This window comes from Balaenoptera ricei, chromosome 15 (assembly GCF_028023285.1).
Source record: "Balaenoptera ricei isolate mBalRic1 chromosome 15, mBalRic1.hap2, whole genome shotgun sequence".
Lineage (NCBI taxonomy): Eukaryota > Metazoa > Chordata > Mammalia > Artiodactyla > Balaenopteridae > Balaenoptera > Balaenoptera ricei.
In genome coordinates, this window is record NC_082653.1 from 30,120,789 (window position 1) to 30,145,663 (window position 24,875).

Here is a 24,875-nt window from a genome sequence, read left to right on the forward strand (position 1 = left end):
CTGTATGAACTATTGATCCAATACTGAACCCGGAAAGGCAAATGAAAACATGGGAGGCTTTCACTTTTCACTTCATAAACTTGCGTATTGCTTGAGACTTTTACAGCAAGCAAATACTACATTTATCAGTGTTTAGAAACCAAAAAAAGTTTTCTTGTAATTTTTGAATTGCTGCTTATTTTTCTGGTACCTAAGTTTTCTCTATTCCTGAACAGAGGTAGAAGAGGGTGAGTCCTGTCCCCTTCCTGCCTCTGCTGTACTATACATGTTGCTTCGGTTCAGAAGCCAGAGCATGTGGAGTTGAGCCCCCAGAAAATTCCCCCACCCCAGTCTTTTGTATCATCTTGGGTGTTTTACTGGGAAAGCATGATGAGCACTGCTTGCATTTGATACCTTGTTGACCTTGAAGTCTAGAGTTTGATTTTTCAAATGAAACTAGAACTTTGCTGGTTCCATTAAGCATTTTATAAATAACTTTGATGTTGAGTTTTGAATTGCTTTTTAATTCCAGTTTTGTTGTTTTAAATAGTTATTAATAGAAGCAAGAGGGTGGAGAGAATTTTCTAAACCAACTCGTGTTTAAAATAGTTCTAATTTTGATAGGATTCTGTATTTTCCTAGATTTGTTAAATATTTCTAAAGATGTTTGGCATAGGTATTAACACTTTGTGGGCCTGTTGTATACAAACCAGTTTTTTGCTTTTTTTTCTTTTTCTAGTTCTGAATTAAGTCAGTCATGAGCAATAACCGAACCTGGTAGGTGTGTGACTGCTACTGCATTTGCTCAAGGCATTAGGTTAGCAAGGTGAATCACAAGGGATGAGAATTCTACTTTGTATTTCTTTTCAAATCAGGAGTTGTAGAATTTGATGTGTATGAAGCATGTTGTGTTATTCTTTTCCTATTTTCTATGTAGATGATTGCATTATAGGAGACTTTGACTTTTAGATCTTGGTTTAAAACACTGATTGACTAAGTGATAATTAAGTATATTTCATGTGGAAAAGGAATAATATGCTTGTCCTGAAATAAGCTGATCTGATCAGGAGGAACCTTATCCTAAGCATGGCAGGAAATAAACTTGTAACACCAATTACATACAGTGTAGCAGCTATGATTGGGGGAAGATGAGTATGAGAGAGAGTAAGTAAAAGTAAAGTATAAATTATAAGAAGTTTGAGAGAAAGTGACTTTGTGATCTAACTTTGTAAGAGACAGAAGTGGGAATATTGGATAGGCATGTACATGTCCCTAGATTTTTAGGAAGACATACTTCAAAAAGGTAGAGAAGACATGGGTATGAATCAATAGGAGTGGTATACCAAAAAGAACGTCAGTTTAGAAAAAAACAAAAACTGCTCTCAAACTAAAGATAGGTGGTTGCTTCTAATAGCCATTCAGACTTGAATAAGAAATTAGAAGATAGGAGTACTGAAAAATATACAGGGTATATTAGTCTATCAGCAAATATAGAAAAAGTAAAGTAACTTAACTTATCTTAAAATCTAATTAGTATTAAACTAATTTTTTATGAAAAAGCTTTTAAATCTTTTATGGCTTTTACTGCTGTTCTCTCGAACTGCACTGCCCAGTATGATAGTCATCAGCCACGTGTGCTGGTGTATTGGGTAGCGCTATGTAGAACATTTCCAACATCACAGAAATTTCTGTTGGGGAGTGCTTCAAAAATGAGATACATTATTAGAAAAGCTAGTAAAAAGTAAGTTGGGGTATAAGGATACTTTTCTGTCCAGAAATTTTGCTAAGGAAGAATTAGATTTTTATAATACTGAGACATTGGTGTGTCCTTTATTGTTGTACTTGCATTTTGTCCTTTATTTTGAAATAATTTTAAATTTACAGATAAGTTGCAATAGTAGTACAAAGAGCCTTTTCCTTTCCTTAACCATTTGTGAGTAAGATGCTCACTTGATGCCCCATCAGTCCTGAATACTTTAGTGTGTATTTCCTACAAACAGGGATATTCTCCTATATAACCTCAATATACCCATATAATCAGGACCTTAATATTGATACAGTAGTACCAGCTAATCCTTAGATTTCACTGATAACAGAGATCCATAGATATCATTTGTCCTGATAAAAATACTGTATAGCAGGAGAATCCAGTTCAGAATCACATATCGCATTTAGTTGTCATGTCTGTCTTTGACTTGATCATCTTGATACTTTTGAAGAGTATAGGCTAGTTATTTTGAGGAATATTCCTCAATTTGGGCCTGATGTTTCTTCATGGTTTGATTCAGAATATGCATTTTGTCAGGAATACCACATAAAGGGTGGTGTATTTTTATTCTAATCTTATTCACAATTTCCATTGTGTCCTGTTTCTCGTAATGTTAGCCTTGATGACTTGATACTAAGGTGGTGTCTACCAGTTTTCTCTACTGTAAATTTATTCACTTTTCCCTTTGTAGTTAATAAGTGTTTTGTGAGGAAGAGGTACTTTGAGACCATGTAAATTATCTCATTTCTTGTCAAACTTTCACCCACTGGTTTTAGCATCTATTGATAATTTTTGGCAGGATTATTACTATGATGGTTGCCAAATGACAGTTTTCTAATTTTATTATTCCTTCCACATTCATCAGTGGACATTCCATTGTAACAAAAAGCTTTCTTTTCTTCCATTCATTTATTAAATTGATATGGACTTATGGATTCCTATTTTATTCAGCGAGTTATTATCTATTAATATAATTTGTTACTCTGAGCCTGAATTTGTCCCACATTTGGCCAGTGGAAACCCTTCAAGTTGGCTCCTATATCCTTTTGACATGTCCTATCATTCTTTAATCACTTCCCTTTTTACCTTCTAGCACAACAAGATGTTCCAATCTCTTGTATTATACTTTTCCTCCCTCAGCCCTAGAATCAGTCATTTCAACAAGCCCTGGTTCCTTTTATTGAAGAGCATATTTAAAAAGCAGGTCTGTGGGACTTCCCTGGTGGTGCAGTGGTTAAGAATCTGCCTGCCAGTGCAGGGGACACGGGTTCGATCCCTGGTCTGGGAAGATCCCACATGCTGCGGAGCAGCTAAGCCCATGCGCCACGATTACTGAGCCTGAGCTCTAGAGCCCACGAGCCACAACTACTGAAGCCCGCCCGCCTAGAGCCTGTGCTCCGCAACAAGGAAAGCCGCTGCAATGAGAAGCCCGTGCACCGCAACGGAGAGTAACCCCCACTGACCGCAACTAGAGAAAGCCCGCGTGCAGCAATGAAGACCCAACGCAGCCAAAAATAAATTAATTAATTAATTTAAAAAAAAAAGAAAAAGAAAAAAACAGGTCTGGGCTTCCCTGGTGGCGCAGTGGTTGAGAATCCGCCTGCCAGTGCAGGGGACACAGGTTCGAGCCCTGGTCCGGGAAGATGCCACATGCCACGGAGCAACTAAGCCCGTGACGAAGAGTAGCCCCCACTCACCGCAACTAGGCAAAGCCCGCCCACAGCAACGAAGACCCAACGTAGCCAAAAGTAAATAAATAAATAATTAAGAAAAAAAAAAAAAAAAGCAGGTCTGGGAATTCCCTGGTGGTCCAGTGGTTAGGACTCAGAGCTTCCATTGCAGGGAGCATGAGTTTGATCCCTGGTCAGGGAACTAAGATCCCAAAAGCTGCACAGCACAGCCAAAAAAAAAAAGCAGGTCTGGACGCTAGGTATGATTGTTCTACTGAGACATTGCTGCTTGTAAGCCTCTCTGGACAGAGCTAGGGAATATACATATACATACACAAAATATACTCTTACATATGCATCCATATCTATATTTTCTCTCTGTATATATACGTATATATAAAATGCTGTGAGTTCACATTGGAACCTCCAATTCTAGGCTAACACCTCAGAGTTCATTTTATTTTCTCCCTTTTTTGTACTTGAAACACCCTTCTCTGACAGAGAATCTTGCTCCTATTATTCTTAATATATTTATTTAATTGCTCAGACCCCTTTTTAAGATAAATTTATATATTTATTTTATATATATATTTTTATTTTTGGCTGCGTTGGGTCTTCGTTGCTGCGCACAGGCTTTCTCTGTTTCCGGTGAGCGGGGGCTACTCTGATGCAGTGTGCAGGCTTCTCATTGCAGTGGCTTCTCTTGTTGTGGAGCATGGGCTCTAGGCGCACGGGCTTCAGTAGTTGCGGCTCACGGGCTTCAGTAGTTGCAGTGCACGGGCTTCAATAGTTGCAGCACGTGGGCTTAGTAGTTGTGGCTCGCGGGCTCTAGAGCGCAGGCTCAGTAGTTGCTGAGTAGGCTCACATGGGCTTAGTTGCTCCACGGCATGTGGAATCTTCCCGGACCAGGGCTGAAACCCATATCCCCTGCATTGGCAGGCAGATTCTTAAACACTGTGCTACTAGGGAAGTCCCTGCTCAGATCCTCCCTTTAATGTACCTAGTCTTTCCTTCTGAGACCAGGTGGATGCCAGCCTTGCTCAGCACCACCTAATGAGTTTTAGACTTAATTATTCAAGAAGGAAGGAAGTGCAGTGAGTGGATCAAAATTATTTGTAGATTTATCTACTTGCTAAAATTTATTTGTGACCCCAGAATCAGTACTTGTGCTTTCACGGTTGTTTGGGGACATGTGCAGAGGGGTGAAAAATTTGAATCATTCAACACGTATATTCCCAGTTAAAGTCAAACAAGGTGATGCTCTGCCTTCTTGTTTCAGCTTTCATACTGTCAACAAGTGTCCTTTTTTACAGTCTATTTAGTGCTATGTTTTTTTACATTTTTGTGCTTTTACTGGAATTGACCTCCAAGTGTGCTGTCTAGTATTCCTAAGTTTCGAGAAGGCTGTGATGGGCCTTATGGGGAAAATACATGTTTTAGGTAAACCTCATTCAGTCATATCTTACAGTGCTGTTGGCTGTAAATTCAGTGTTAATGAATCAACATCCAGAAAAAGGAAAGGGAAATTTGCTGATCTATACATGAAAGTACTAAGGTAACATGTATAGTGCATGTGAATCTATGGAAAAGAGGGGAAACTGGGTAAATATGTGGATTTGTGAGGTGATAAACATGAAAAAGGTATAGTGGACAGCACTGTTATAAGGCTGAAGGCCAAAGAAGTTTACAGTTACATTATCCAGGACAAAGAAAATATTCAACCCTTCTTGGCTAGTGCTGGCTGGTTTACGTTTCTAAAGGTGATACTGTGTGAAAAATGGTAAACTTGCAGGCAGTGCAAGTTCTACAGATCAGGAACCTTCGGAAAATAATTTCTAAATACCTGCTAAGTGTCATTCAGGGAAAGGGTTATGTGGAAAGGTAGGTTTTCAATTCTGAGATTGGTTTGTTTTATGAAGACATTGACGAATGAACTTATATTAACACAAATGGCATTTTGGTTGACAAAATGTTGTGACCATGATAACATAATCCTGTATTTCTCCTTAGGAACAGTAGTTCAGTATTTGCTAATTCAGTGTTTATGGCAACTTTACAGAACATAACTACCACGAATAGCAAGCATTGGCTGTAGTTTTACTTTGTTTTTTTTTAAGAAAACAGTTGATTTTTAAAAAAATTAATTAATTATTTTTTTGTCCGCATTGGGTCTTCGTTACTGCGCGCAGGCTTTCTGTAGTTGTGGCGAGTGGGGGCTGCTCTTCATTGCAGTGCGCGGGCTTCTCATTGCAGTGGCTTCTCTTGTTGTGGAGCACGGGCTCTAGGTGCGCCGGCTTCAGTAGTTGTGGCATGCAAGCTCAGCAGTTGTGGCTTGCGGGCTCTAGAGCATAGGCTAAGTAGTTGTGGCGCATGGGCTTAGTTGCTCCGCGGCATGTGGGATCTTCCCGGACCAGGGCTCGAACCTGTGTCCCCTGCATTGGCAGGCACATTCTTAACCACTGCGCCACCAGGGAAGTCCCAAAACAGTTGATTTTTATTCTCCATATAGAAGTAGCATCATTTATTATCTTTAGTCTTAGTATCACTTGTGAAAAACCTTGTTAAAAAATCAGTCTTAGCTTTTCTCCCAGTTTGTGATTGGTCCCATCCTTCCTCTCTACATGTGCATTTGAGAATCTCAAAGTAAAGATTTCACTGTTCATGGCATACATGTGAAGAGGTATCACAGGCAGAAAAAGAGGTTATCTCAAATTCAGTTGGTATAAAAACCTCACTTGTGCAGACTGTACCACCTTAATTGGTTTTGCTTGCATAGCTAAATTCTTAGTCATACTTTAAATTACATGGACTTTGCTAAAATTGAGGCAAAATCCACATAACATAAAATTAACCATTTTAAAGTGTACAATTCATTGGCATTCAGTATATTCACAATGCTGTGCAACCAAGACCTCTGTCTCGTTCCAAAACATTTTTATCAGCCCAGAAGGAAACCTTGTATTCATTAGGTACTCAATCCCCATTCCTCCCTATCCCCGGCAACCAACCACTAATCTGCTTTCTGTCTTTATGGATTTACGTATTCCATTTCATATAAATGAAATTATACAGTATGTGACCTGTTTTCTGGCTTCTTTCATGTAGTGTAACATTTTTGAGGTCCATCCATGTTGGAGCATGTATCAGTACTTTATTCCTTTTTTTTTGAAACAATAATGTCTATCACTTATTTAGAATTTATATGGAATTTACAGAGGTTTAATAGCTTGCTTCAGATTACCAATGGTTAAATGGCAGAGCAAGAAATGGCAGAGCAAGAATTCAACCCTATTCTTCTGAATCTGCATAAATTACTTTACCATAAATAATGCCATTATTATATTGGGAGAAAAAAATCTTATTCAAATTTTGGTTGGCAAATTTTAGGTATTTAATTTTGTTCTTTAGACATAAAATGCTCTAATTCAAGTGATAGTTTGCTAGCTTCACACTGTATTGCGACTACTGTTAGTTTATCCTCTAAAAACTAAACATTTCCTTTTGCTGCCCTTTAGAGGTTATAAAAAAAAAGTTTTTTTTTTTTGCCTTATAAAAACAAATTCAGAATGAAGGTAATCATTTATATGCAACTCAACTGGATCAACTAACATATGGTAGTTGTATTCTTTCGAATATTGCACTGGAAGATTGATCACCAACTGTCACCTACATGATCTGTTTTGATGAAATCAAGATGGTCATATATAAGAGTTTGGTTGCTTTCAGCATTTAGAAAACTAAAGTATTCTAGTAACCAGTAAATCAGGTAGATTTTTTCATACATCACACAGGTAAATATGCATTCCAGTAAGTTATCCCATTTTATTCTAAGGGCAAATACATCTTATTTCTTTATCCTGTGTCATGAAGTTTGTGCTCTATCATCTATGTATTGGGTTGACCAAAAAGTTTATTTGGGTTTCCCGTAAGATGGTATGGAAAAATCCGAATGAACTTTTTGGCCAACCCAATATATATCTATTTACTTTTTTATATTTATCTATCATCTATCTATATTACTTAGAATATTTAGAATATCAGTCAGAGAAAATAACATAAAATTCAACTAACTCATTTAGTAATAAAGGCACTGTTTTGGCTAACTAGCTGAAAAGTTTAGAGCTAGAGGATAAATACTTTGATGGTATCTTTAAGGCTGCATATCCATTTGTTTATGATGCTTTCAGCTCTTTCTCACTATGCTGGTTTCATCCTTACCTTATTTTTCCTCACAGTACTTTATTTTTAAGGCTGAATCATATTTTGTTGTATTTGTATACCACATTTTGTTTATCCATCCATCTAGCAATGGACATTTAGGTTGTTTTCACCTTTGGGCTATTGTGAATGATGCTGCTGTGAACGTTCATGTACAAAATTTTGTTCGAATACCTGTTTTCAATTTTTTTGGATATATACCTAGTTGTGGAATTGCTGGGTCATATAGTTATCCTCTGTTTAACATTTTGAGGAACCACCAATGTGTTTTCCACAGTGGCCACATCATCTTACATTACCACCAGCAATGTACAAGGTGTCTCAATGAAGTGGATCTCATTGTGGTTTTTACTTGCATTTCCATAACAACTAATGATGAACATTTTTCCATGTGCTTGTTGGCCATTTGTATATCTTCTTTTTGGAGAAATGTCTAGGCGAGTCCTTTGCCCATTTTTTAATTGGGGGGGGGGTCTTTCTGTTGCCAGGTTGTGAGAGTTCTTTGTATATTCTGGTTACTAGACCCTTATGAGATACGTGATTTACAAATATTTTCTCTCATTCTGTCTTTTCACTCTATTTTTAAAAATTTTTTTGAAGTTTTATTTATTTTTGGCTGCGTTGGATCTTTGTTGCTGAGCACGGGCTTTCTCTAATTGCAGCGAGCCTGGGCTTCTCTTGTTGCGGAGCACGGGCTCTACGCACGCGGGCTTCAGTAGTTGTGGCTTGCGGGCTCTAGAGCGCAGGCTCAGTAGCTGTGGCGCATGGGCTTAGTTGCTCCGCGGCACGTGGGATCTTCCTGGACGAGGGCCTGAACCCCTGTCCCCTGCATTGGCAGGCGGATTCTTAACCACTGCGCCACCAGGGAAGCCCCTCTTTTCACTTTCTTGATAGTGTTGTATGGTGTGCAAAATTTAAAATTTTGATGAAGTACACTTTATATTTTTGTTATTTGTGCTTTTTGTTGCTGTTGTTTTTTAAATCTAAATTGTGCCCTTAATGCTTAGGGTGTTTTTGTTTGTTTGTTTTGGTTTTTTAATTAGTTAATTAATTTTTATTTTTGGCTGCGTTGGGTCTTTGTTGCTGCATACGGGCTTTCTCTAATTGCGGTAAGTGGAGGCTACTCTTCGTTGTGGTGTGCGGGCCTCTCACTGCGGTGGCCTCTTGTTGCAGAGCCCAGGCTCTAGGCACGCAGGCTTCAGTAGTTGTGGCACGTAGGTTCAGTAGTTGTGGCATGCGGGCTCAGTAGTTGTGGCTCACGGGCTCTAGAGCACAGGCTCAGCAGCTGTAGTGCGCGGACTTAGTCGCTCCGCGGCATGTGGGATCTTCCCGGACCAGGGCTCAAACCCATGTCCCCTGCATTGGCAGGCAGATTCTTAACCACTGCGCCTCCAGGGAAGCCCTTAGGGTGTTTTTTTGTTTGTTTAATTTTGGGTGCACGGGGTCTTAGTTGTGGCATGAGGGATCTTTAGTTGTGGCATGCAGACTTCTTAGTTTCAGCATGCGAACTCTTAGTTGAAGCATGCATGAAGGATCTAGTTCCCCAACCAGGGATTGAACTCGGGCCCCCTGCATTGGGAGCACAGTGTCATCCCCACTGGACCACCAGGGAAGTCCTTGTTGTTTGTGCTTTTGGTGTCACATTTAGATAAGATTTTTAGGACTCCATTTCCAAATCCAGTATCATGAAGACCTACCCCTTTGTTTTCTTCTATGAATTTTATTGTTCTTTTCTTATATTTAAGTCTCTGATTTGTTTTAATTTTTGTAAGCAGTGTGAGGTAAGGGTTCAGCTTCATTCTTTTGCATGTGGATATCCAGTTTTCCCAGGACCATTTATCGAAGAGCCTATTCCCCACCCCCCCACATTGAATAATCTTAGCACTCATATCAAAAAATCAGTTGATTAAATAAAGATGTATGTGTTTATCTCTGGATTTTCAATACTATCACTTTGATCTTTATCGCCTTATGCTATTACCACACTGTTTTGATTACTGTAGTTTGTATTAAGTTTTGAAATTGGGAAGTATGAGTCCTCCATCTTTTTTATTTTTTAAGACTGTTTTGGCTGTTTGGGGTCCCTTGCAATTCCATGTTAATTTTAGGATCAGCTTTTTTATTTGTTAAAAAAAAAAAAAAGTACTGTTGGGATTTTGAAAGGGATTACATTGGCTCTGTAGGTTGATTTGGGGAGTGTTGCTATCTTAACAATATCAAGTCCTGTAATCCCTGAACACAGGATGTCTTTCCATTTATTTAGGTCATGTTTAATTTATTTCAGCAGTGTTTTGTACTTTTCAGTTTACAAGTCTTGTACCTCCTTGGTTAAATTTACTCCCAAGTATTTTATTTTCTGATGCTATTTTAAATGGGATTTTTCTTAACTTTATTTTTGGATTGATCATTGCTAGTGTATAGAAATACAACTGATTTTTTTAAAGATGTATTTTATTTTATTTTTTGATTAATTTATTTTTGGCTGTGTTGGGTGTTTGTCGCTGCATGCAGGCTTTATCTAGTTGCAACGAGTAGGGCCTACTCTTCATTGAGGTGCACGGGCTTCTCATTGTGGTGGCTTATCTTGCTGTGGAGCACAGGCTCTATGTGCGTGGGCTTCAGTAGTTGTGGCGCATGGGCTTAGCTGCTCTGCAGCATGTGGTATCTTCCTGGACCAGGGCTCAAACCCATGTCCCCTGCATTGGCAGGCAGATTCTTAACCACTGTGCCACCAGGGAAGTCCCTACAACTGATTTTTTAAAAAAATTAATTTATTTATTTTGGCTGTTGGGTCTTCGTTGCTGCGTGTGGGCTTTCTCTAGTTGGGGCGAGCTGGAGCTACTCTTTGTTGCGGTGTGCGGGCTTCTCATTGTGGTGGCTTCTCTTGTTGCAGAGCACGGGCTCTAGGCACGCGGGCTTCAGTATTTGTGGCATGTGGGCTCAGTAGTTGTGGCTCACGGGCTCTAGAGCGCAGGTTCAGTAGTTGTGGTGCATGGGCTTAGTTGCTCCGCGGCATGTGAGATCTTCCTGGACGAGGGCTCAAACCTGTGTCCCCTGCATTGGCAGGTGGATTCTTAACCACTGCACCACCAGGGAAGCCCCCTACAACTGATTTTTTGTGTTGATCTTGTATCTTGCAGCTTAGCTGTAATTTTTAGCTGTAACAGTTTCTGTGTGGTTTTTTTTGGATTTTCTATATATGAAGAGAGATAGTTTTACTTCTTACTTTCTATTTTGAATGCCTGTTTTTTTTCTCTTTTTCTTGCCTAATTGCTCTGGCAAAAACTCCCAGTACCTTGTTGAATGGAAGCAGCAAAAGTGGGCGTTCATGTTTTATTCCTGCTATTAGGGGGAAAGCTTTCAGTTTTCCCCCATTCAATATAGCTGTGAGTTTTTCATAATTCCCTTTGTCATATTAGGGTAGTTCCCTTCTATTCCTAGTTTGTTGAGCATTTTTGTCTTGCAGGGGTGTTTGATTTTTGTTAAGTGATTATTTTCTGCATTAGTTGAGATGATCATGTATTTTTCCCTTTTATTAATATGATGTATGACATTGATACATAGACTTTTAAGTAGTAATTAATTAGCTGTTAGCTTGTGTTTTAGCCTATCTTTTGCATTGTACGTAGGGTTTATTATGAATGACTGTTCTGCAAGATTGTATTGCAGGTATGTCTTCAGGATATCAAATACTAAATGATATTATCTTCTTAAAATCAACTTTATTGAGGTATAATCAATCTTCTTACAATAAAATGTGCCCATTTTCCATATACAGTTGAATGAGTTTTGCCAAATTTATATACCTGAGTGACCATCACCACAGTCAAGATATATAACATTTCCTTAACCCCAGAAAGTTCCCTGTGCCCTTCTCAGTCATTCTTCTCTCCCCTTACTTCCTGCACCCCAGGCAACTGTGGATCTGCTTTCTGTCACTGTAGATTAGACTGTCTTTTCTAGAGTGTTGTGTAACTAGAATCATATAGTAGTACTCTTCCGTCTGGATTCTTTCACTCAGCATGTTGTTTTTGACATTTATCCATGCTGTTAGGTATATTAGTAGTTAATTCCTTTTTTCTTTTTTCTGAGCAGTTTTCCATTGTATGAATATACTATAGTCTATCTTCCATACGTTAATAAGCGTTTAGGTTATTTCTAATTTGATTCCCTTATGAATAAAGCTGCTAGGATCATATGTGTACATGTCTTTTTGTAGATATATGTTTTTATGGAATTGCTGAGTTTTATGGTTTAAATGTATGTTTGGCCTTACAAGAACCTGCCAAACTGTTTTTCATAGTTTTACACTTTATATTCTCATCAGCAATGTGCAAGAGTTTTAGTTCCTCCACATCCTCACCAACACTTGGTATTGTCAGCTTTTAAATTTTAGTCGTTGTAACGAGTTTGTGGTTGTGTCTCATTGTGGTTTTAATTTGCATTTTCCTAATAACTAATGATGTTGAGCATCTGTTTATGTGTTTATTGGCCATATTTGCTTCTGTGAAGTGTCATCTTAAATCTTTGGCCCTTTTTTTTTGGATTATCATTTGTTAAAATTATCTTACACATGAGTTGTTAAAGAGTCCTTTATATATTCTGGATACAGTTCATTAATCATATATACATATATTATATGTATATAATATTGGGTTGGCCAAAAATTGCCTTTGGTTTTTAAGTAAAAATAAAAGACACATTTTTCATTTTCACCAAGAACTTCATTGAACAACGCATTCACTGTTTTGTTCCACTACCTTCTGCCATTTTTCAGGCAATGTCATAATTCCATCTTCCCAAAACTTTTTATCTTTTTGAGCAAAGAACTGTTCCAGGTGCCTTTTACAGTCTTCCAGGGAATTGACAATTTTCCATTAACAGAATTTTGTAAAGACCGAAATAAATGGAAATCTGAAGGTGCAATGTCTGGTGAATATGACGATGAATCAGAACTTCCCAGCAAAGCTGTAACAGTTTTCGCCTGGTCATCAAAGAAACGTGCCGTCTTGCGTTATCCTGATGGAAGATTATGCGTTTTCTGTTGACTAATTCTGGACACTTTTCGTCAAGTGCTGCTTTCAGTTGGTCTGATTGGGAGCAGTACTTGTTGGAATTAATCGTTTGGTTTTCCAGAAGGAGCTCATAATAAAGGACTCCCTTCGAATCCTACCATATACACAACATCACCTTCTTTTTTTTTTTTTTTGAGAGGCAATATCTACTTCAATATTTCCTTCGTTATCATCAAGTTAATGTCAGTTTTTCAAAAAAATATTTTAAGATGTACACATCATTGATAACAGAAACGTGGTTAAAATGTGGTGGTATGGAAACTACATCTTTGATTCTAAGAAGCACTGTAGTTTTTTGGTTTCACAAACCCATTGTCATGAAACTCACATCTCAACATAGCATGAGCCTCCATGGTGAAACAAGGATTGACCGTTTCAGACCTTGATTTTATTCACTGTCATAAACTATAACCTGTTGGTGTGGGATAGTTTAAATTGTTATTTCTATTTTACAGATGAGAGAAACAGTCAAAGAAAGATTGGAGTATCTTTTCCAGGGTCAGGCATTTAATAAGAAAGAGGCAGGGCCAGGATTTCAACCCAGGTAGTCTTCATTCCAGAACCTTTGCCTCCTAACCATTATACTTCCAAGTTGCTAAATTCAATTTTGGACATGTTGAGTTCAAGGTGTTTGTGGGAGGGCCAATGGCAGATGTTCAGTATGGTGTATAAGTTTGGGGCTCAATAAGTAGTGAAATTGTTGTCGAACCCAAGTTCGTGTGCCAGACCCACAGTGAGGGCAAACAAACCAAAACGTGGAATTGGGAGCGGAAAAGGTTTATTGCAAGACATCACCTTCTTTGGATGAAGACCGGCCTTTGGTGTGGTTGGTGGTGGTTCATTTCGCTTGCCCCACGATCTCTTCTGTTCCACATTATTGTATAGTATCCACTTTTCATCTCCTGTCACAATTTGTTTTAAAAACGGAACATTTTTATTATGTTTAAGTAGAGAATCACATGCGGAAATACAGTTAAGAAGGTTTTTTCGCTAAACTTATATGCACCAAAATATCAAAACGATTCACATAACGAAGCTGGTGCAAATGATTTTCAGCACTTGATTTGGATATTTTGAGTATGTCGGCTATCTTCCTCATGGTATAATGTTGACTGTTCTCAATTAATGTCTTGATTTGATTGCTGTGAACTTCAACTCGTCTACCTGACCATGGAGCATTGTCCAGGGAGAAATCTCTAGCACTAAACTTCGCAAACCACTTTTGACATGTTTGATCAGTCACAGCACCTTCTCCATACACTGCACAAAACTTTTTTTGCGTTTCAGTTGCATTTTTACCTTTCTTGAAATAAGAAAGCATAATATGCCGAAAATGTTGCTTCTTTTCTTCCATCTTCAATATTAAAATGGCTACACAAAAATTCACCAATTTTGATATCTTTTTTATTTTATTTAATTAATTTATTTTTAAAGTTAATTTATTTAAATATTTTTTTACCGCATTGGGTCCTTGTTGCTGTGTGCGGGCTTTCTCTAGTTGCGTCAAGCAGGGGTACTCTTTGTTGCAGTGCGAGGGCTTCACTGAATGAGGTGGCTTCTCTTGTTGCAGAGCACGGGCTTCAGTAGTTGTGGCATGCGGACTCTAGAGCACAGGCTCAGTAGTTGTGGCACACAGGTTTAGTTGCTCTGCGGCATGTGGGATCTTCTCGGACCAGGGCTCAAACCCGTGTCCCCGGCATTGGCAGGTGGATTCTTAACCACTGTGCCAGCAGGGAAGTCCCTGATAAGTCTTTTTTTAAATGCATGCTGATATGACAGTTGTCGCATACAGTCGAACAAAATTGTTCTGAATGAAGTTAAAGACAACTAAGTGCTACTAGAGCCATCTTATGGAAAAAACTGAATGAACTTTTTAGCCAACTATATAAATAAAATAAATGTTCTCTCCCAGCCTGTGAGTTGCTTTTTTATTTTTTAATGGTGTTTCTCAAAGAGCAGAAAGTTGTAATTTGGGGGTCCAGAGTCAGCAAGGAAGAGTCAGATGATTTAAAACATGAGAAGGACTGAACAAGAGGGAGATTTTTCCATTGCTGGCTTTGAAGATGGAGGAGTCCATATGGCAGGGATTGCAGATGGCCTCTAGCAGCTGAGAATGGCCCTTGTGAGACAGGAGGGAAGGGGGCAGGGCACAACCATTGAAAGAGTGACACAGCCGTTGAGAATATGATAAAAACTGGTTAGAACCAACTAGGCCCAAGATGCTGTAAGATGACTTCCAGCATACCTTGAGCCTCATTATGCGCTCATTGTAATATATTATCATGCTAAATGACACACCCACCAGCGCCATGACAGTTCTGAGGCTGGCCATAAAAGGCCAAAAAGTGGGTGGTGGCCCAATTCCTGGAAATCCCTGCCCCTTCCCCAAAATAGTTGGAATTACCCAGCCCATAAAAACTAATCACCCTCACAGCCTGGGGCCACTCTCACCCTCTGAGATGGTCCACCTTCTGTCTATGGAATGCGTATCTCCTAGGGCTCTTTCACCTTCTGATACGGCCCATGCTCTGTCTATGGAGTGTGTATCTCCCTGAATAAATCTGCTTTCACTCTACTTCTGGCTTGCTCTTGAATTCTTCCCTGTGCGAAGCCAAGGACCCTCACTTGGCAGCCTATCCCAGGGACTTGCCCGAGACCTGGGATGTGACCATTCTCTTGTGCCCCCTTCTCCTGCAACAGTTGAATGAGAAGTAGCAAAGAAACAGGGACCATTGTCCTACAACTGCACAGAACTGAATTCTGCCACAACCATGTGAACTTGGAAGAGGATCTTGAGCTCCAGATGAGAACACAGCATGGCATAAATCTTGAGTTTATCCTGATGAGATCCTGAGCAGAAAATCCAGCCATGGTGTGCCTGGACTTCTGACCTCTAACCTTATGGTAACTTGTTATGGCTCTAGCAGTTTCCTCTACTTTCTTGAGAACTTAGCTAAACTTTTCAAAGGATGTAAGCATTTATCCAGTATTTTTAGATTTTTGTGGCTGGAGAGTTTTAGCAGATTTTCTAGACTCCTGTATTTGAAGATAAAAAAGATAAGACTGTGTGCTGTAAAGACTGAGTTTAATGTACAGAAATATTGGATGTCAGCCAAAGTATAAAATTACTTTTACATATTCATTTATTAATTTCCAGTTTTAAAAGACAGCTTTCCCTTTAAAGAAAGAGATCAGGAGCCTGATTTTCTTGTCTGTTTCCTGAGGAAGCAAAAAGGCAGAAACTTTGTGAATAGCAAGACCAGTGGTTGCTATAGTAAGCATGGGACTTCCTGACAATGGTTCTATTAACAGTAGGAAATGGAACCATGGCAGTGTTCTAATTTGCCGTAAGATTTTGTTTCCCATCTTTAGAGTAAGAGGTTCCGCTATATCAAGGAACTGGCTCTTTCAGTTTATTTTATTCATTTAGTTAGACAGTGATTAGAAAGCCTCACTGGTTGTGTACGTGGCACCATACTCAGGAGTTTTGTAATTATATGACAGTTATGATACATTTCAAACAAGGCTTTGAAACTTTCCTTCTGGAGGAAGCCCTTCTCCTCCAGTGGCTATTGACCTACCTAGGTTATAGGCCCTATTCAGCCAGTGGGGAGAGCATAGATTTTGAAATCATATATACCTGGGTTTGAGTCTCAGTCTTGTCACCTACCAATTGTTTGACTGTGGACAAGTTATTTAACTACTCTGTGGCACAGTTTCTTCATCTGCAAAATGAAGCATCTGTTTTCTGTGCTTGTTTTGAAGATATGTTAAATACTGAACATTACACACTTTGACACAGCGCCTGACACATACTAAGCATTAACAAATGGTTATTATTCTGATCCTTGTTGAGCTGCTGATTTTTGATGTTTCTGGTTATGTCTTTAAATTTTTTTTCTTAGTATGCCTGGTTTTTCCTTCTTTATTGAATGACTTTCAAGATGTGATTATAGTTGAAGGTGCCACTTAGAAAGGAGACGTGAGTAGAAAGCATAAAGGCTGCTTATAGACCCAGCTCTCGTGGTGATCAGCAACGGTATTGGCATCTCAGGTTGATTGTTGCAAAGATCCATACAACATTTCATGGCCTTGAAAAGCAGAAAACACCCAGAAAACAGAAATTGAGCAGTTATTGAAGCATTGAATAGCAAAGATCTTTATTATTTGTACTTGATAAGGAATATCCTCCACGTTTGCCTGAGCCTTTATTTAATGCATTTTAAAATTTGTTGTGTTTTTCTTTTCTCTTTAAACCTTACTGTTAAATTCAAAAATGAGCTGAACTAAAAAGAAACTAATGTCTTAGAACAGGCATGTTTCTTACCTTCAAGGATCTTACTGTCAGTTGAAGGAGGCCATAAACACTTACAATAGTTTGTGACAAGTACTTTACTAGAGGTAATGATTGATTCTTGTGGCTAAAAGAGAGGAAGGAATTGGGACATCTAGGATCTCTGGCTTGGGTAAGGGGGAAGACCAGAGTTGGCAAACTGACCTGCTTGACAGTTTTTTGCACAGCCCACAAACTAAGAACTGTTTTAACATCTTTAAATGGTTGGAAAAAGTCAAATCAAAAGAAGAATGATTTTTTATGACTTGTGGAAATTATTTAAAATTCAAATTTCAGTGTTCATAAATAAAGTTTTATTGGACTATAGCTCCACTCAAACTTTACCTGTTGTCTGTTGCTGCTTTTGTGCTACAACAGCAGAGCTGAATAATTGTGACAGAGGCTGTATGACCTACAAAGCCAAATGTTTACTATGTGGCTCTTCACAGAAAAGGTTTGCTGATTCCTGGAATAGATGGTGATTTTTATCCACTGAGGTAAGCAATTAAGGAGGAATAGATATAGGAGAAAATAACATATTTCTATGAATGTTGGTTATTTGAATCAGAGGTGCTTGTGAGCTATGCAGGTCTAGAAGGCAAGGGCATATATAGATATGGGATTCTGAAGAGAATTTGAGGCTGGAGATACATGGGGGGAGAAAAGATGAGATCCAGAAAGCCTGATGGAGGAGTGGTTCTCAGCCCTGGCTGCACATTGGAATCACCCTGGGTACTTAATTAAAAACAACCCAAAAGACCCAAACACACACTGCCAGGGATACTTCCTACCCCCACCCTCTGAGATTGTGATGTCCTTGAGTTGGGGGCGGTGGGGAGGTGGTTTAAAGAGTTCCCCAGCCTTCTAATGTGCAGCCAGCTTTGGGAACTGCTGGGATAGAGTGAGAAGGTTGGGCATGGAACCAGTATTTAAGGGGCAGTTCTATATCTACTGAGATGAAGTGCTGATTGAGTAATGATGGGACTTGTGGCAATGGTCAGATTCACAGTTTGGCGTTGTAAATAAGGATTGTGAAGTCTTCTTTGGAGATCGTTGTTGACTCTTATCAAGAGGAGTTTCTGTGGAGACCAAATGAGAGTGTACATCAAAGGGTTTGAGGTAGAGGAGGAGAGAAACTGAGTGTACTATTGAGAAGATTGGCAGGGAAGGAAAGGGGAGAAATTGATAGCTGGGAAGGGGAGGCATTGGAGATTTGGTTTGAGAGGTTCTTTAAGATGATAAATGCTTGTGTCTATTCATGTACTGAGGGAGTCAGCATTTGGCGAGGAAACTGCCTGGAATGGCAATATCAGATGCCACCATTCAGTTTTTCATAGAAAGAGATAGATTTTGAATAGTTCTTGGAATAATCTTATTTTATCCTTTTTGGAATTGTATGTTTAATGTGCTTCCTGCATTTGGACACATTATCTGTATAGCTGGAAAGAGAAATGGACATAGGCATTGAGAAACAAGGCCAACAACTGTTCTTCCCTTATCCTGTCTGGGGCATTGACCTCATCCATGAGAATAGGAGGGTGAACTGAACAGACTCCATTATCTCTTCTAAAAATCTTTAATTTAAGTGAGTACAAATTTTAATTACACAAATGAGGAACCCTATGAAATGTCTATGTAAAGCCTGTGAAATGTCTGTGAAGCCCACTGCCTGATCTTTTAGTTCCTTAGTACCTGGGCATGTGCTTTTTTTGAAGAACACCAGCAGTTTGTTTATGACTCACCCCTCGGTGAATTTTTGGGCACATTGTGTACAAAATATACCAATTTATCCTACCATTAGAATATTTCCTCAGGAGCAAAATTTAGTATAGAGTCTTCCTTTAATGTTTTTTATTATGTACAAGCAATAGATGTTGGTTAAGGAATACTTGGATAGTACAGAGTTCCCACCGTTGTTGCTAACATTTTAGTTTATTTATTGGTAGTCTTATTTTTCCCCACTGGTTTTTGTTTCTCAATCAGAGTACATTTAATATATGTGCCAGTTGGGTTCTCCAGGAATCAGATTGAGATGCAGTAGGAGGGCAAAGGGCTTATTGAGGAGTAATGCCTGTAAAGAAAAAGAGAAAGGATTAGGTTGGACATGGGAAGCCATCAGACTGCAGTTCACACCTGACAAAATCTCTGCCAGCCCAGATTGCCAGATTGCCTCACTGGTTGGAAAGGGCTAAGCCATTGTACCACCACATTGCCCAGTCATTGGCTGGGGGCAGTCCTGAGGAAAGGGTACACTCTGTTTGAAAGCTAAGGTGGATTCTAAAGGGGTTAACAGCAGGAAGCTGTCAGCTAACCACAGTCCTTGCAACTAGACAGGAATTCCTTTATTGAAGGGGTATCTGAGCAGTATATCTTTGTGTTTGCTACGACATAAATTGTTCTGTCCTGCTCACATCAATTAGGATGGCTACTATCCAAAAAACAAACCAGAAAACAAGTGTTGGTGAGGATGTGGGGAAATTAGAACCCTGTGCACTGTTGGTGGGAATGTAAAGTGGTATAACAGCTGTGGAAAACAGTATGGAGATTCTTTAAAAAATTATAGTATTACCATATGATCTGGCAATTCTGATTCTGGTATATGCCCCAAAGAATTTAGGCAAGATCTTTAAGAGATATTTATACACCAGCGTTCATAGCAGCATTGCTCACAGTAGCTAAAACGTGGAAACAACCCAAGTGTCCATCAGCAGATGAATGAATAAGCAAAATGTGGCATATACATACAGAGAAGTAAAATTCAGCCTCGGGAAATTCTTCGGTATGCTACAACATGGATGAACCTTGAAGACGTTATGCTAAGTGAAATAAGCCAGTAACAAATACTGTATGATTTCACTTATATGAGGTACTTGGAGTGGTTAAAATCATAGAGACAGACAGAAGAATGGTGGCTGCCAGGGGCTTTGAGGGAGGGGAGTATGGGGAGTTATTGTTTAATATGTATATAGAGTTTCAGTTTTACAAGATCAAAAGAATTTTGGAGCTAGATGGTGATGATGGCTGCATTAACAATGCTAATGTAGTTAACACCACTAAATTGTGCGTTTAAAAATGGTTACAGTGGTAAATTTTATGTTATATGTGTTTTAACACAATAAAAAAATGAAAAAAAAGTTTCCCGTTTTTCCTATTTACATAAGTGGGTTATTTTGTAATTTTTCTAAACTTTTTAAATGGATACATAATATTCTAACATAATATTCTAACAAGTTTATATATCCATTCCCTAAGTTTCTAAATTTTCTATATTAATAAAAATAGAGCAGTGAGCATCTTTCTATGAAGTTCTTTACCGTACTTAGGATTGTTTTCTTTGAATAGACTCCAAGAAGTAAAGTAGATTGAAGAGTGTGAACATTCTTATGGCTCTTCATGTTGAAAGTTCTTTTACAGTGTCAGTGCAAGGTATAAGCAGCCTATAGCATCAGATCCTCAACAGTTTCAGATTTTGTTTTCTTAATCTTGTCTAATTTGTAGCTTAAAAATAGTGTCTCTTTGTTTCTGACCCACAGTCTGTATGGTCTTTAGTGGGCTGTGAATTGAGGGATTTGGTTAACTCAATCCTCTGTCCAAAGGTCCAAAAGGATGGAGAGGATATGTTAAGAATGAGGGCTCCAGAATCAGATTGATCAGGTTCATATCCTGGCTCTGCTGCTTACCACTTTGTGACCTTAGGCAAGTCTCTGTGCATCAGTTTATTCATCTGAATAAGAAGGATAGTGGTAGCATCTGCCTTATAGGGCTATGTTGAAGGTTAAATGAGGTAGAAAACATAAAAACACTTAGTATGATCTCTGGCCCATTGCATATGCTTAAGGGTTAGGTATTATTTCAATATAAATTTGATTATTTTAGTATCTTAAGATTTAGAATGGGAGAGAACATTAAATTCAGACTCTAGTCTTTCTCCAAGGGAGAAAACTGAGGCTTAAAGAGGTTAATAAATTTGGCCTGGGTCACTTAGCTAATGGGTTACAGAGCTTGGACCTGAAGGGGAGTTTTGGACCAATGCTGGGGTTTTCAACTTCGGCCTTTGGGATAATTCTTTGTCATGGAAGGGCTGTCCTGTGATTTGTTAGACAATCTACCTAAGGAGACAAAAGACCTGTATGCAGAAAATTATAAGACACTGATGAAAGAAATTAAAGATGATACAAATAGATGGAGAGATATACCATGTTCTTGCATTGGAAGAATCAACATTGTGAAAATGACTCTTACTACCCAAAGCAATCTACAGATTCAATGCAATCCCTATCAAACGACCACTGGCATTTTTCACAGAACTAGAACAAAAAATTTCACAATTTGTATGGAAACACAAAAGACCCCGAATAGCCAAAGCAATCTTGAGAACGAAAAATGGAGCTGGAGGAATCAGGCTCCCTGACTTCAGACTATACTACAAAGCTACAGTAATCAAGACAGTATGGTACTGGCACAAAAACAGAAATATAGATCAATGGAACAGGATAGAAAGCCCAGAGATAAACCCACGCACATATGGTCACCTTATCTTTGATAAAGGAGGCAAGCATATACAGTGGAGAAAAGACAGCCTCTTCAATAAGTGGTGCTGGGAAAACTGGACAGCTACATGTAAAAGTATGAAATTAGAACACTCCCTAACACCATACACAAAAATAAACTCAAAATGGATTAAAGACCTAAGTGTAAGGCCAGACACTATCAAACTCTTAGAGGAAAACATAGGCAGAACACTGTATGACATAAATCACAGCAAGATCCTTTTTGACCCAGCTCCTAGAGAAATGGAAGTAAAAACACAAATAAACAAATGGGACCTAATGAAACTTAAAAGCTTTTGCACAGCAAAGGAAACCATAAACAAGACCAAAAGACAACCCTCAGAATGGGAGAAAATATTTGCAAATGAAGCAACTGACAAAGGATTAATCTCCAAAATTTACAAGCAGCTCATGCAGCTCAATAACAAAAAAACAAACAACCCAATCCAAAAATGGGCAGAAGACCTAAATAGACATTTCTCCGAAGAAGATATACAGATTGCCAACAAACACATGAAAGAATGCTCAACCTCATTAATCATTAGAGAAATGCAAATCAAAACTACAATGAGATGATATCTCACAACGGTCAGAATGGCCATCATCAAAAAATCTAGAAACAGTAAATGCTGGAGAGGGTGTGGAGAAAAGGGAACACTCTTGCACTGTTGGTGGGAATGTAAATTGATACAGCCATTATGGAGAACAGTATGGAGGTTCCTTAAAAAGCTAAAAATAGAACTACCATACGACCCAGCAATCCCACTACTGGGCATATACCCTGAGAAAACCATAATTCAAAAAGAATCATGTACCAAAATGTTCATTGCAGCTCTATTTACAATAGCCAGGACATGGAAGCAACCTAAGTGTCCATCATCGGATGAATGGATAAAGAAGATGTGGCACATATATACAATGAAATATTACTCAGCCCTAAAAAGAAACGAAATTGAGTTATTTGTAGTGAGGTGGATGGAGTTAGAGTCTGTCATACAGAGTGAAGTAAGTCAGAAAGAGAAAAACAAATACAGTATGCTAACACATATATATGGAATCTAAGGGGAAAAAAAAAAAGGTCATGAAGAACCTAGTGGTAGGACGGGAATAAAGACACAGACCTACTAGAGAGTGGACTTGAGGATATGGGGAGGGGGACGGGTAGGCTGTGACGGAGTGGGAGAGTGGCATGGACATATATACACTGCCAAACGTGAAGTGGATAGCTAGTGGGAAGCAGCTGCATAGCACAGGGAGATCAGCTCGGTACTTTGTGATTACCTAGGGGGGTGGGATAAGGAGGGTGGGAGGGAGGGAGATGCAAGAGGGAAGAGATATGGGAACATATGTATATGTATAACTGATTCACTTTGTTATAAAGCAGAAACTAACACACCATTGTAAAGCAATTATACTCCAATAAAGATGTTAAAAAAAACCACTATCTTCAGACATTGCCAAATGTCCCCTGGGAGGACCTTATGGTATGTAAACAACCCTGCAGTGGAATAGTCCAGGTTTTGGGATTAGGGAGGAAGGTCCTCCACAGGAAGGACCTAATATATTGTTGAATTCCGTTCTCATGAGTTCTTCAGTGATCTGAATTAACTGTTTAAGATGGAGCTTTGTCCTGTGGCTCCTGAAATGTTCAGCACAGCTCTATGAGACATCTTGTTAGAGTGTACTCCTCTCCCCTGGAACAACCAGTGGTATTTAAATAGGGCTGATTTATCTTTCTAAAGGTTTTTTCCTGTAATTGCAGGTGGCACAACTGAAAAAAGTTATTTATGGAATTCCAATGAGTGTTGATGGATGATGCAGTTCAAATGACTAAAGTAAGAAAAATAAAACCTGAGCTGCAAGGAAACTTTGTCACCCAACTTATTGTCCTCACAAAATATAGCTAAAATCAGATTTTCTCCCACTCTATTTTATTTCCAAGCTGTAAGAGTAGTTTATTTTTTATGATTAAAAATGTTATAATTATCATCCTTTAAGACAGTGGTTCTCAACCTGGTCGTGAATCACAATCATTTAAAGAGCTTTAAGAAATAAAAAAACAAAGTCTGTGGCCTGCTGTCCTGCCCTTGTTGAATTAAAGTTTCTGTGGGTAGAGCACAGGTGGTCCTGACGTCAACTATAAATTGGCACTTGCCATCTGCCTCTACAAGGATCAAATCACAAGCTGCAGCGACCGCTGACTTTCGACACACCCTGAAAGGAGTTCAGGTCGGAGATGAGGAATGAGGCATTCTGTGCTCTGGGAAGAACTGGCAGAAGAGCCCTTCAGATAGATATTTTCAGGAGAAGATTTTATGAGCCAAATTCTTGCATCTCCTTGTATCTAGAAAAGCACTAAAATCTTTCATGGTGACATCTGCTCCTTGTGACTGGCAGTAACCTTCACGAGACTAGCAGCAACCTTCTGCAAAAATGTGTGCTTGATTGCGTGTACTCCACCTTCACCAATCACATATGTATTGACCTTCCCCCCTACCTCTTTGGAGCAGTTTCTCAGAGCTATCTGAAGTGCTGCCTCCCGGGCTGTAGTCCTCATTTTGCCCCACCTAAAACTTAACTCACAACTCTCACGTTGTGCAATTTTTTGGTAGACACCAAATATGGATCCTTGTTGAAAAACTGATGCACTGAGAGATTCAAAGAATTCAATACTCAGTTTGTGTAGCATTAAACAACTTGTATTAAAAAGGAAAAACAGGTTTTCATTATTCAACTTTCCCATCACTCTAAGTTTTAAATGGCAGTATAACCAGCACTACAGTTTTGGAAAACTGTCGAATATTTTCTACAAAGCTAAACATACATGTATCCAATGACTCAGAAATTCCACTCCTAGGTATTTACCCTTGAGAAATGAAAACATATGTCTACATAAAGACTTGCATGTGAATATTCACTGTAGCTTTATTTATAAAATAGCACCAAAAAAAAAGAAAAAAGGAAATAATCAAATGTCTAAAAACAGGTGAAAAGAGATACAAATTGTGATATATTCATATAGTGGAATTCTACTCAGCAATAGAAAGGAATGAACTACTGTACAACAACGTGGATGAATCTCACAGATACAAGTTTGAGTGAAAGAAGCCAGACGGAAAAAAAGTAGATATAGTTCAGTTGCCAGAAGATATGATGATAGAAATCAGACTAGTGGTTCCTCTGGCAGGAGGTGGGAGAAAGGAGGTATGAGACAGCAGCATTGAAAAGGTTTTACATGTTAATGTATTCATATACGTATTTTTCTTTGTTGTGCAAAATAAA

General features: G+C 38.7%; 1 protein-coding gene across 3 annotated transcripts in view; it reads left to right on the forward strand.

Annotated features, from left to right (window-relative positions):
• Positions 1–24,875, forward strand: part of PTPRA (protein tyrosine phosphatase receptor type A) — a 185,449-nt gene that overhangs the window by 29,396 nt on the left and 131,178 nt on the right. The window lies entirely within an intron of this gene.